Source organism: Lissotriton vulgaris, chromosome 4_1 (genome assembly GCF_964263255.1).
Source record: "Lissotriton vulgaris chromosome 4_1, aLisVul1.2, whole genome shotgun sequence".
Lineage (NCBI taxonomy): Eukaryota > Metazoa > Chordata > Amphibia > Caudata > Salamandridae > Lissotriton > Lissotriton vulgaris.
Genome location: NC_141691.1, coordinates 1,962,882,801 through 1,962,896,416, shown reverse-complemented (window position 1 = coordinate 1,962,896,416; position 13,616 = coordinate 1,962,882,801). Strand labels below are relative to the sequence as shown.

The 13,616-nt window shown below is 47.2% G+C and overlaps 1 non-coding gene across 1 annotated transcript; it reads right to left on the bottom strand.

Annotated features, from left to right (window-relative positions):
* Window positions 1-1,539: 1,539 nt before the first annotated feature.
* On the bottom strand, window positions 1,540-1,672 carry LOC147724754 (U6atac minor spliceosomal RNA). Its single transcript, XR_015295393.1, has one exon. It is a non-coding gene; the product is annotated as a U6atac minor spliceosomal RNA (small nuclear RNA).
* Between the last annotated feature and the right edge of the window lie 11,944 nt (window positions 1,673-13,616).

Sequence of the window (13,616 nt, the reverse complement as noted above, 5' to 3'; positions counted from 1 at the left end):
TCATTTGAACACATGTCATATTCATTTGAACATAGCTTGTATTCATTGCTGTATGTCTCACATTCATTACATGTTTGTCACAGTCATTTTAAAGAGTGTCAAATTCAATTTAATATGTGCCATATTCGTTCCAATGTGGGTTATATTCATTTCAGCACCAGTCTACATCATTTCAATAAGGTTTATATACACTTGAGTTCTTGTTGTATTCTTTTCAGCAACAGTCATATTCCTTTCAGCATAGTTACTATACATCTCAACATACCTTTGATCCAATTCAGAGTGTGTGTTATTACTGTTGTCCACTAGGTAGTATATTCACTCTGCCATGTTTAGTTTTTGTTTAGACATATGTTACATTCATTCTGGTGTGTCTCAAATGTATTTTGCAGCACTCCATGCATTTCAGGAGGTGTCTTATATGGGGATCTGTAATTTTGACATGAACAGCTTCCCATACCTAGCCCCACAAGCTATCCCCGTAAAAAAGACATTTTAGTGGACTTGAAAACTTATCGCCTGCATCCTATCGTTGTAAAACGATTTCTAAAGCTTCAGTTGAGAGATTTTAATGGTGTAGATTGGAGGGCCCCTGAGACTGGAAACTGAGCATGCAGGTTAGCTCTGGGACGTGCCCAATGGAATGACTGTGTGATCAGATAAACAAACTCCACCGCTGGAATTTGTTATATCCATTAAATGAAATTGCCTAGTGAACACATCTGCATATCAAGGCAGCCGCTGCATAAGATGTACAGCAAGGAAACATAGGGAGATGCATTGTAGGAATTGGTTGCCTGTCCTCCTACATGATGCACTGCACATCAAGGTAAACGTGCTCGACTGAGGTTCCGTGGGTTGCTCAAATGTGTTGCAGAAAACACATCCTCTGTCCAGAGCTGAGGTGCTTTCCAAGAGAACTGAGGGGCATATAACCAAGGCAGGCGAAATGAAATTATCGCCGCTTTTGCGGCCGTTTTCGGCCACAAAGCGGCAATAATTTCATCACCCTTTTAGCAAGCTGTCGCTTACATCAGTTAGTGACAGCTTTTAGGTGATAGTGAGCAGTTTGGGGCCTGCTTTGCATGTCAGTGATATTTATCGCTAATGACATGCAAAGTGGGCATACCCAACCTGTTAGCGACTGAAAGCAGTCGCTAACATCACTATCGCCTATTATCAACGCAGGCGTAGCGATTAAAATATTCGCGCTAAGCGCGAATATCGCCAACTCCTAACGCCTGCTCAGACCACTTCCTAGCCTCTATATCCAATAGGAGGTGGATATTCAGGTTAAGTCCCTATTAGCGATAATATCTGAATATCTCTGAATTTCCAGTGATATTCACGCATTTTGCCGCTATCGCCGGATATTTTATCGCTTTGGAGATAAACGTTGCTAATGGAACGTTATCTCTGTAACAAAATCCGGCGATGCGCGGCGATAAAAAAAAATTCGCTTAGCTTATTAAGCGATAAATATCTCTAGTTGTAGATAATATGCCCCTGAATGTTTTGGGCCCTGGTATGCTCATATTGTCAACAACATGGTTAAACGCCATGAAGTAAGTGGCAGTGCCTTAACTGTATATGTGTTGTAAAGGCCACCTGAACTCTTCCGTCCCTGCCAAGGTGAGTGCTAAGTGCTAACCTTCTCTCCTTCTGTACACACATGCTCTTATTGGGACAATATTTTTAAGATTTATATAACGAGAACTGGACCCAAAGGAACTGGAGCGCTTCGCACGAGCCCAGTCACATTCCAGACAAAGACATTTATATTTAGGCACTGAGATTATATTAAGTGATTTGCAAAGAATATCAGCCTGTTGACCCTCCCGCCGAGGCTTGAACCCTGATGCCTACATTTACAGTCAACAGATTTAGGCGTAAGGAAACTAGAACCTCTCTCCCGATCCTTTGACGAAATAATAAGCACAGGTGGTGGAATCCATGTCAGAATTACATAGGACCCCTCTAATCCTGTGACCCCGCCCCTCCCCTGTACTCTGGAACGCTGCTGTGCTCGTGGACACAGGGCCAAGGACGTCAGATGCCAAAGACCAGCTCGGGCCAGATCAGACTGGCCAGGCTAAGAGGCCATGTTTTTAAACAACAGAAACAACGTATGGCCTGCTGCTTCCTAAATATTCTAAGACTGGCATTGGAACTATAACATAACCTCCTGTGCGCCCAGGAAAAGCGACTATTTATAGAAGTGGGTGGGTTGGTTGAGAGAACCAGGACAGGCTCCTTGTCGAAGGCTGAGAAGGTGTTATTTACTCCCTGTGTCTGCACAATAAATGATAGATCAACTTATTGAGTGAATATGGCATCTGTGCCTCAGCTTTGCTTTGTGGGTAATTTCTGCATCATGGCTGCTGTTCGAACCCAAAACCAGGCCTTTTGTTTTAATATTTAACAAAGCGTTTTTCAGAGGGTTTTAAAAAACAGCATGAGGGCTCCACCATGTAACCAGGACTTTCCTGTGTGATGAATTTTTGGGGCATGAAGTGTTCCATTACTAGTATTAGCTAGACCATTGCTGGAGACTGGACAAAGGGGGGGCCACCCTTTCCCCTCGCAGGGCCCCTGAGACAGATAGGACTCACATCGCACTGCCCCTATATAATAACCGCTAAATCCCAGTCAGGTGCAGAGCCTGCTCGACTCCCAGCCCTGGCCCGACCATCCCCACCTCACCTCTGCACTGGCCGCATCAAACACAGGGTCCTGACGGCGGCAACTGGTGAGGCCTCTGAATATAAGGGGAAAAAAGCCTGTGCAACTGTGGCCGCTGCCGGAGCCCCTCCAAGGCACCCCCTCAGCAGGCCCAGAGAGAGAGCAAACAGGTGGTGAGGCTGGCACAGTCAAACTGTGGTCGCCGCGAGCAGCCCCGATCCAAAGGAAAACTGCTCCAAAATAAGAACTCCATTAGGCCGCTGGCCACGACCGATGCTTGAAAAGTGGGGCAGTGGCCACGTTGAGTCATGAAGGAAAAGAAAGAAAGAAGTCTCCTTCACAGTGGGGGCAGCGTGCACCTGGAATATTGAGAGGCAGGCAGGCAGAAAGGTGCTCATCAGGTTGATCTACAGCCTTTTAAGCTGTCCTGCCACCCCCGCAAGCTGCTCAGGTAGCCCAGCTACCCCCATGCAACCATTCATTGCCTTCCTGCGGGAAATGTTCCAGAGAAAATTTGAAACAGCAGCCGCCGCCATCAACCGGACCGCTCCTGTTTCCAGGGCCCTGTGGGGGGGGGGGGGGGGGGGGTATGCTTTTGTCCAGGTGTGTAAAAAATGGCACGCACACCCCCTGCCCTGCGCACTAGCCTCATGCCTGCGACTTCTTGGCTTTAAGGCACGTTGTGTGGTAAAGCACGGTTTGGAGCTCCTCCTTGTAGACTTCCGTCAGCGCCGCTTTTGCCTTCTTCCTACCAACTTTCAGGGATCAGTTTACAGATCTTGAGTAGCTCTTTTAACCCTTGCCTGACTCAAGATGTTGTGAATGGAGCGCCTGCTTTTTTCGGGTGTTGCCGCGTCTGTGCACGCCCAGATTGACACGTATAGGCAGCACTTGCGGCGCGCTAGCTATATTAATAAAATGTAAAGCACATTTTTAAGAAGAGAGATACCTCACTGAGGCACAACTTACTTGGCAAGGTGACTTGATAAGTGGCAATTGTATGGGCTGGTCAATGCGAGGCACAAGAAGGCTGCCAACACTTCCTGCTTTGAAGTGTTGGCAGCCAATTAGAGCCAAGCTCGTGCTTGGGGGTTAGGCTCCGCCCAAATATATAAAGATTGTTTTCCTTTAATATCTCAAAAACTACTGAATGGATTTACACCATTTAGCAAAAAGAGTTTTTTTCTGAACCAAGGGCTATCTCTTTGCCAAATCTGGTGTAATTCTATTCAGCATTTCGGGCTGCAGCTGTGTCTAAAGTTTCCTATGAAAAATTACATGGGGAAAACATGTTTTGGGACCCCCTTTTTTCTTGGCCCCCGCTTGGTGCATCACCCCAAAACTTTGAAGGCAGGAGCTGACCGGAGCGCCTTGCAAGTTTTGAACATTTTGCGAAGATTCGTCAACTGGCGCTAAAGTTATTAGGAAAAGAAAAAACGCTTTTCCTATGGAAACTAGGTCCTAAATATAACTATCTACTGGCGACTGCCAGTAGATAATATATGCCAAGATGTATGGAAGAATGAGTTTGTGTATAAGTGTCTGAATGGATGATTTAGTAGGTGTGGGACTGACTGTATAATTGAGGGATTAAACGTGGCTTACTGAATACAAGCGTTAGTGACTAATCTGTGTGAATGTTTGTATCAGTCTGTCAGTTGGTGTGTAAGGGGCTGCCTGGTTTGGTGAGTAGCTACATGAGTGTCTATATGGGTTATTGATTGGTTGTCTGATTGTCTGTATGGGTGACTGAGTATCTGTGTGGGTGGGTGGGGGGATGTGACTCTGTGCATAGATGTGTGAGTGGGTGATTCACTGGGTTTGTGGGTTCAAGAGTGCATCTGTGAAGGGCTGTACGGGTGGGTTATTGTGTGTATGGGTGTGTTGGTTATTGAATGGATGTCTCAGTGGTATATGTGTGAGTAACTATAAATGTAAAAGGCAGTGTAAATGAGTGTTGAGGTGTTGGAGTATATAAATGACTATGTGAGAGTGAGTGGTTGTGAGAGTGGCTGTATGGATGAGTATATGCTTGTTAGGTATGGGCGGATTTTGCGGGTCCACGATCCGCGGATTTTGCGGATCGTAGATCGCAAAATCGGCGGATTTGCGGATTTGCGGATCCGCGGATTTGCCCTGCTGAATCATTTCAGCTTACTAGTTTCAGCGGCCATGTGTGTGTTACTATGCAATCGCCCCGAGGGGCACAGGGTTCCCTTGGGTGAGCTGTCCATCATAGTGGGTCAATGGTGGGAAGACGGTGCACACTGCGAGTGTGTGGGGGGGGGCTTCCAAGCCCAAAGTCAGGCGCCCCGAAGGGCGCAGGGGTCCCTTGAGTGAGCTGTCCATCATAGTGGGTGAATGACGGGAAGACGGTGCAAACCGCGAGTGTGTGGGCGGGGCCAAACGGGCAGGGCTTCCATGCGAGTTCACACATGCTTCTTGTGTGTATAAAAGGTCAGAGAAAGATCAGTTCAGCAGATGAAGAGAAAGAAGCTCCTGGTCACAGGAACAGCACGGGTATTGCGCTCGTGAAAGTCAAGGATGCAAAAGCCTCTATCCAGTATCACAGCTGATTTTCCACGGCTTTCAGCGGCCATGTGTGTTACTATGCAATCGCCCCGAGGGGCGCAGGGTTCCCTTGGGTGAGCTGTCCATCATAGTGGGTGAATGGTGGGAAGACGGTGCACACTGCGAGTGTGTGGGGGGGGGGGCTTCCAAGCCCAAAGTCAGGCGCCCCGAAGGGCGCAGGGGTCCCTTGAGTGAGCTGTCCATCCTAGTGGGTGAATGGCGGGAAGACGGTGCAAACCGCGAGTGTGTGGGCGGGGCCAAACGGGCAGGGCTTCCATGCGAGTTCACACATGCTTCTTGTGTGTATAAAAGGTCAGAGAAAGATCAGTTCAGCAGATGAAGAGAAAGAAGCTCCTGGTCACAGGAACAGCACGGGTATTGCGCTCATGAAAGTCAAGGATGCAAAAGCCTCTATCCAGCATCACAGCTGATTTTCCACGGTAGATTTGGGAAGAAGGCACACCTGCCTCGACGACGCTCACGATTGTTTTTGGGCTGATGAATGAGTCACTCACAGGAAGGGCATGTTGTAAATATTTTACGATGGCGCCGGCAAGCTGCCAGCGCCATCCTAAAATACTTACTAAATTAGCTTCAACAGGAAGCTCTAATAGATAAAATAAAGCAGGTGCGAGCACCTGCTTTATTTTATCTATTAGAGCTTCCTGTTGAAGCTAACTTAGTAACTATTTTAGGATGGCGCTGGCAGCTTGCCGGCACCATCGTAAAATAGTTACAAGTTGACAGGCCAGCCAGGCTTCAACTTTTGCCCCCGGAATCCGCCGTTCGCGGATTTGCGAATTCGCGGTAAATTCGCGGGAGTTCGCGGATCGCGAACTTACCGAAAATTCGCAAAATCCGCGAGCGGAACGGATTTTGCGCTCATATTTAATGCTTGTATCAGTGATTGTATGAGAGAGTAAGTATGTGTTAGTAGCTGTATGAATAAGTGAGGTGGTGTGTGTATAACTAGGTGAGTAAATGGTAGTGTGATTATTATTTGTTTGACTGACTAGGTGTGCGAGTAACTCTATGGATAAGTGCCAGTGTTTGAGTGTCTATATAAGTGTATGAGTGCATATGATAGTGCTGTGTTGATGAATAACTGCATGCATGAGTGACTTTATGGGTGAATTACCTACGATGCCGCCACCCTCCTAGCCCTTAACCCCGGTCGCGCCCCCAACTGCGTCCAAGCCGCTCCTGGACACACCCATGGACCTTTCTCTTGCTATTCCTGCAAATTCGTCGGCACCGACAACATCTCCGCTGCGACCACACCACAGATTCCCGACCCCAACCACCTACAATGCATCTTACTCAACACCCGCTCGGTCCACAGGCACGCCATTGACCTATGGAATCTACTAGACACCACCTCTCCGGACGTCGCTTTCCTAACGGAAACATGGATGAACGCTTCCTCCGCCCCAGACATCACCATTGCCATCCCTGAAGACTATAAGATCATTCGCAAGGACCGTACCGGCCACGCAGGAGGAGGAATCGCTATCGTCCATAAAAAATCAATCCACATCTCAACCAGCTCTGACGCCAATCTCGCCAACTCTGAACACCTTCACTTCCAGATCCACACCGACCCCAAGACCACACTCAGAGGCACCCTCCTCTACAGACCACCAGGACCCCGCGCAAAATTCAGTGATGACATCACGGACTTCATCACTCCACACGCGCTCCCCTCCAAAGATTACATCCTTCTGGGAGACCTCAACTTTCACCTTGAAAAGAACAACGACCGCAACACCACCACCCTCTTGGACAACCTCGCCAACCTCGGACTTAAACAACTGGTCACTTCCCCCACCCACATAGCAGGTCATACTCTCGACCCTATCTTCACCTCCAGCAACCACGTCTCACACCTCGGCTCTCCTTTGGACTGACCACAGCTGCGTCCACTTTACCTACAACAAGCCTAAACTCACCAACCACCCACAACCAACTCTTCAAAGAAACTGGAACAAAATCACCATCGACCAGATCTCCTCATCGCTCCTTCTAAACACCCCAGCCCACTCTTCTAACCCAGACCAAGCCGCCGCCAACTTCACCCTATGGTTATCCAACAGCGCTGACATCCTAGCACCACTGAAAAAACGTCAAAGCAAACCTGGCAACAAGAAGGCCTCATGGTTCAACGATGATCTTAAGAAGTCCAAGAAACTCTGCCGCTCCCTTGAGAAGGCCTGGAAAAAAGACCCAACCACCAGCACCAAGGAAGCCTTCAAAAACGCCACCCGCATACACCACCAACTAATCCGAAATGCCAAAAAAACAGCATTCAAGGATCGACTAGACAACAACGCCCACAACAGCAAGGAACTTTTCAACATCGTCAAGGAATTTACCAATCCCTCAGCCAACTCCAACGACATCACCCCCTCTCAAGCCCTCTGCGACTCCCTGGCTTTATTCTTCCACAACAAAATTGCAGACATCCACAACAGCTTCGACAACCAACACGGAGACCAACCCACCCAACCATATGCTGAACATCCTCCCCCCTTGAACACCCTTAACGACTGGAACCCAATCTCCACTGAGGACACCATCCGCCTGATGAACTCCATCCACTCAGGATCCCCCACAGACCCATGTCCTCACCACATCTTCAACAAAGCAAACTCCGTCATAGCACCGCACCTCCGAGACGTCATCAACTGCTCCTTCAACTCCGCCACCTTCCCGGAAAGCTGGAAACACGCTGAACTCACCGCCCTTCTGAAAAAACCCACAGCGGACCCCACCGAACTCAAAAATTACCGCCCCATCTCGCTCCTTCCTTTCCCGGCCAAAGTCATCGAGAAAGCTGTCAACAACCAGCTCGCCGCCTTCCTCGAAGCCAACAAATCCCTCGACTCCTCACAGTCTGGCTTCCGAGCTAAACACAGCACTGAGACCGCCCTCATCGCAGCAACAGACGATATTCGAACTCTACTGGACAATGGAGACACAGTCGCCCTCATCCTCCTCGACCTCTCTGCAGCCTTCGACACAGTCTGCCACAGCACCCTCTTACAACGCCTCAGAAACATCAGAATACAAGGAAAAGCACTGGAATGGATCACCTCGTTCCTCACCGGAAGAACACAGAGAGCCCGCCTCCCACCATTCAAGTCCGAGGCCACTGAAGTCATCTGTGGCGTACCACAAGGATCCTCACTCAGTCCCACCCTCTTCAACGTATACATGAGCCCCCTCGCGACCATCGCCCGCCAACACAACCTCAACATCATCTCTTACGCGGATGACACTCAACTGATCCTTTCTCTCACCAATGACCCCAGCACCGCCAAAACTAACCTACACGAAGGAATGAAAGAAGTCGCCGAATGGATGAAACACAGCCGTCTGAAACTGAACTCAGATAAAACAGAAGTCCTCATCTTAGGTACATCCCCCTCTGCATGGGACGACTCCTGGTGGCCGGAAGCCCTTGGAAAAGCACCCATCCCGACAGACCACGCACGGAACCTAGGCGTTATCCTGGATTCTTCACTTTCAATGAACAGACAAGTCAGCGCCGTCTCCTCATCCTGCTTCAACATTCTTCGCATGCTCAAAAAAACATTCCGCTGGATCCCCACCGAAACCAGAAAAACAGTCACCCATGCTCTGGTCACGAGCCGACTGGACTACGGAAACACCCTCTATGCAGGTACTACCGCTAAACTCCAGAAAAAACTCCAACGAATCCAAAACGCCTCAGCCAGGATCATATTGGACATTCCGCGTAACGAACACATCTCTGATCACCTAAAAAACCTCCACTGGCTACCCGTCAATAAGAGGATCACTTTCCGACTTCTGACCCACGCACACAAGGCACTCTACGAAATCGGACCAGAATGCCTCAACTCACGACTGTCCTTCTACAACCCCCCGCCAATTACGATCCTCCAGCCAAGCCCTCGCCACTGTACCTCGCATCAACAAGACCACCATGGGAGGTCGATCCTTCTCATACCTGGCGGCTAAAACATGGAACTCACTTCCCACTTACCTTCGCCTTACCCAGAACCACCTAGCATTCAGAAATCAACTTAAAACGTGGATATTTGACAAGTAATCCTCCTCCCCTCCCTAAGCGCCTTGAGACCCTCTGGGTATGCAGTGCGCTATATAAATTCTATGACTTGACTTGACTTGACATGTGTGTGTAGACCTAGGAATCTGTGAGTGGGTATGTAGTAACTGGTATTGGTGTGTCTATGGTTTCGAAAATGATAGTCTGTATTTTAGAGTGGGTGTATTAAAGGTTATATTAGGGTTAGGCCTGGGCGGTAAATTTCATTCCGTTCGTGGAATTTGTGGAATTTGGGTAATTTCGCTTTCCGCAGAGAACGCGAAATTGGCCAAAATTCTGCATTCAGCAACTTTGCGAGATTTTTTGCTTGTTCGCGTTCTCAAATGCGTGTTCGCAAGATATTTCCCCCCGAGCACGCAAATAGCTATTGCAAACAGTAAAAAAGCATTGCAAACAAGCAATTCCATGTGTTCGCAGAATTTCTGAGCATTCGCAGAGATTTTTTACCATTTTGCGGAGATTTGCGTAACGCGATTACGCATATTCCGCCCACCCCTAGGGTATGAGGAGGTGCATCAGATTATCATGTGGATGATGTCATCAGTGATGTCATTTGAGATGTCATCAGTGATGCCACTGACCATGTCATGAATGATGTAATATTGATGTCATCAGCAGTGCATTGCGGGGGCATGAGTTATAGTTAGCTCAACTAACTATAACAGCCGAATTTCTCCTATTTTATATGAGGGAAATGTCCAACTAACTATAACGTCCCTAAAACCTATGTTTTTTTCAGTGAATTTCAAAGGTTTTTTAAATGCTAATGGCTAACTATAGCATTCCTGAAACCTATGTTTTTTTTCAGTGAATTTCAAAGGTATTTTAAATGCTAATTTCTTACTAAAATGTCCCTGAAACCTTTGTTTTTTCAGTGAATTTCAAAGGATTTTTAAATGCTAATTTCTCACTATAATGTCCCTCAAACCTATGGTTTTTTTCAGTGAATTTCTAAGGTTTTTTAAATGGTAATTCCTAACTACAATGACCCTGAAACCTATGTTTTTTCAGTGAATTTCAAAGGCTTTTTAACTGCTAATTTCTAACTATACCTTAAGACGTTGGACAAGTGCAGAAAGAGGAAGAAAAGTGCAGAAAGAAGCAAGAAACAAGCAGAAAGAGGCAACCGAATTCCAGAAAGATGAAGAAAGGTGCGGAAAGAAGCAAGAGATATGCAGTAAGAACCAACAGAGGTGCAGAAAGAGGCCTTGTTAAAAAGTCATCCTGTGTCCCCAACTTTTTGCTAACTGGTACTGGTGGTAACTGACACGGACTAACCAGGCCCAGAGCCAGTGCCATGCTGAAAGACACTTAGAATACAGGCAAAATACCTACATATACTATGGTACACTATGGGTTGGGGGTACCCCTGTGATTGGCATGACCTCCCCTGTAAGGGCCTAGTAGATAGTACAGCAGGGGGGATTAAAACTACCTCGAAGTCAGAGGTGCAGAAAGAGGCAAACGAAGTGCAGAAAGAAGTAACAGAGGTGCCGGAAAAGGCAAGCGAGGAACAGAAAGAAGCAGGTCAAATGCAGAAAGAGGTAAGAGAGGTGCACAAAGAGGCAACAGAGATACAGAAAGAGGCAGGAGGGGTACAGAAAGAAGGAAGAGAAGTACAGAAAGAGGCAAGCGAATTGCTGAAATAAATAACAGAGGTAAAGAAAGAGGCAGGAGGGGGGCAAAAAGAAGGAAGAGAAGTGCAGAAAAAGGAAAGCAAATTGCTGAAATACACAACAGAGGTAAGAGTAAGAGAAGGGCAGAAAGAGGCAGGTGAGGGGCAGAAAGAAGTAAAAGCAGTGCAGAAAGAATCATGAAAGGTGCAAAAAGAGGCAAGAGGGGTACAGAAAAAGGTAGGAAATGTGCACAAGTAGGCAAAAGTGGTACACACAGAGGCAGGGAGGTGCAAAAAGAAGAAACAGAAGTGCAGAAAGAAGCCACAGAGGTGCTGCAAGTAGCACAAAGGGTGCAGAAAGAGCAAGGAAGTGCAGAAAGAACCAACAGAGGTGCAGAAAGAGGCAAGAAATGTAAAGAAACAGGCAGAAAAGATGCAGAAAGAGGGAAGAGAGGTGCAGAAAGAGAAAAGGGGGTGCAGAAAGAGGTATGAGGGATGCAGAAAGGAGAAAGTGAGGTGTAAAAAAAGAGGCAACAGAGGTATAGAAAGAAGCATGATGGGTGCAGAAAGAAGCAAGAGCCATGCAAAAAGTGGCAAGAGGAGTGAAGAAAGAGGTCGGAGAGGTGAACACAGCGGCAAGAGAGGTACAGAAAGATGCAAGTGGAGTGCAGAAAGAAGGAAGAAAAGTGAAAAAAGAGGCAAGAGAGTTGCTGAAAGAAGCAACAGGGGTGTAGAAAGAAGGAAGATCCGTGCAGAAAGAACCAAGAGAGGTGCAAAAAGAGGCAAGAGGGGTTCAGAATAAAGTTGGAGAGGTACACAAAGAGGCAAGAGCAGTACAGAAAGATGCAGGAGAGGGGACAGAAAGAAGAAAGAGAAGTACAGAAAAAAGCAACAGAAGTGCTGAAAGAGGCACGAAGGGTGCAGAAAGAGCAAGAGTAGTGCAGAAAGAACCAACAGAGGTACAGAAAGAAGCAAGAGAGGTGCAGAAACAGGCAAGAAAGGTGCAGAAGGAGGGAACAGGGGTGCAGAAAGAGGCAATTGAGGTGCAGAAAGAGAAAAAAGGAGTGCAGAAAAAGGCAAGAAGGGTGCAGAAAGAAGCACAAGCAGTGCAGAATGAACCAACAAAGGTGCAAAAGGGGGAAAGAGGAGTGCAGAAAGAGGTAGGAGAGGTGCACAGAGAGGCAAGAGAGATACAGAAAGTGGCAGGAGGGGTACAGAAAGAAGGAAGGGAAGTGCATAAAGAGGCAAAAGAATTGCTGAAATAAGCAACAGAGGTGTAGAAAGAAGCAAGAGAAGTGCAGAAAGAGGTAAGTGAGGTGCAGAAAGAAGCAAGAGCAGCACAGAAAGAACCAACAGAGTTGCATAAAGAAGCAAGAGTGGTACAGAAAAAGGTAGCAGAGGTGCACAAAGAGGCAAGAGAGGTACAGTAAGGGGTAGGGGTGAGAAAGAAGGAATAGAATATAGAATGAAGCAACAGCAGTGCTGAAATAGGCACGAAGGGTACAAAAAGAGAAAGAGAAGTGCAGAAAGAACCAACAGAGGTACAGAAAGAGGCAAGAGAGGTGCAGAAACAGGCAGGAAAGGTGCACAAAGATAGAACAGGGGTGCAGAAAGAAGAAAGAGGAGTGCAGAAATAAGCAAGTCAGGTATAGAAAGAGGCCACAGAAGTGCATAAAGATGCAACAGATGTGCCGAAACAGGCAAAGAAGTGCAGAAAGAGGCAAGAGGGGTGCAGAAAGAAGGAAGAGAAGTGCAGAAAGAAGCAAAATAATTGTTGAAATAAGCATCAGAGGTGTAGAAAGAAGCAAGAGAAGTGCCGAAAGAGGCAAGGGAGGTGCAGAAAGAAGCAAGAGCAGGGCAGAAAGAACCAACAGAGGTGCAAAAAGAAGCAAAAGCGGTACAGAAAAAGATAGAAGAGGTGCACAAAGAGGCAAGAGAGGTACAGAAATAGGCAGGAGGGGTGCATAAAGAAGGAAGAGAAGTGCAAAAAAAAGCAACAGAGCTACTGAAAGAGGCGCAAATGGTGCAGAAAGAGAAAGAGAAGTGCAGAAAGAACCAACAGAGGTACAGAACGAGGCAACAGAGATTCAGAAACAGGCAAGAAAGGTGCAGAAATGGGGAACAAGGGTGCAGAAAGAGAGAAGAGAGGCTCAGAAAGGGAAAAGAGGGGTGCAGAAAAAGGTAAGAGAGGTGCAGAAAGAAGCAAGTGAGGTGTAGAAAGCGGCAACAGAGGTTCATAAAGACATAAGAGAGGTGCAGAAACCAGCAAAATAAGTGCAGAAAGAGGCAAGAGAATTTCTGAAAGATGCAACAAAGGTGTGGAAAGAAGCAAGAGAAGTGCAGAAAGAGAGCAAGTGAGGAGCAGAAAGAGGCAAGAGGTGCAGAAAATGGCAAGAGAACAGTAGAAAGAAGCAAGAGGGATGTAAAAAATGGAAGAAGGGTGCAAAAAGCAGCAAGAGAGGTGCAGAAAGAACCAAGTAAAGTGCAGAGAGGTGCGGAGCGAGGCAAGAGAGGTACAGAGAGAGGCAAGGGAAGTACACAAGGAGGCAAGAGAGGCACAGAAAGAAGCAACAGAGGTGTAGAAAGAAGCAAGAAAAGTGCAGAAAGAGAAAAGAGAATTGCTGAAAGAAGCAACAG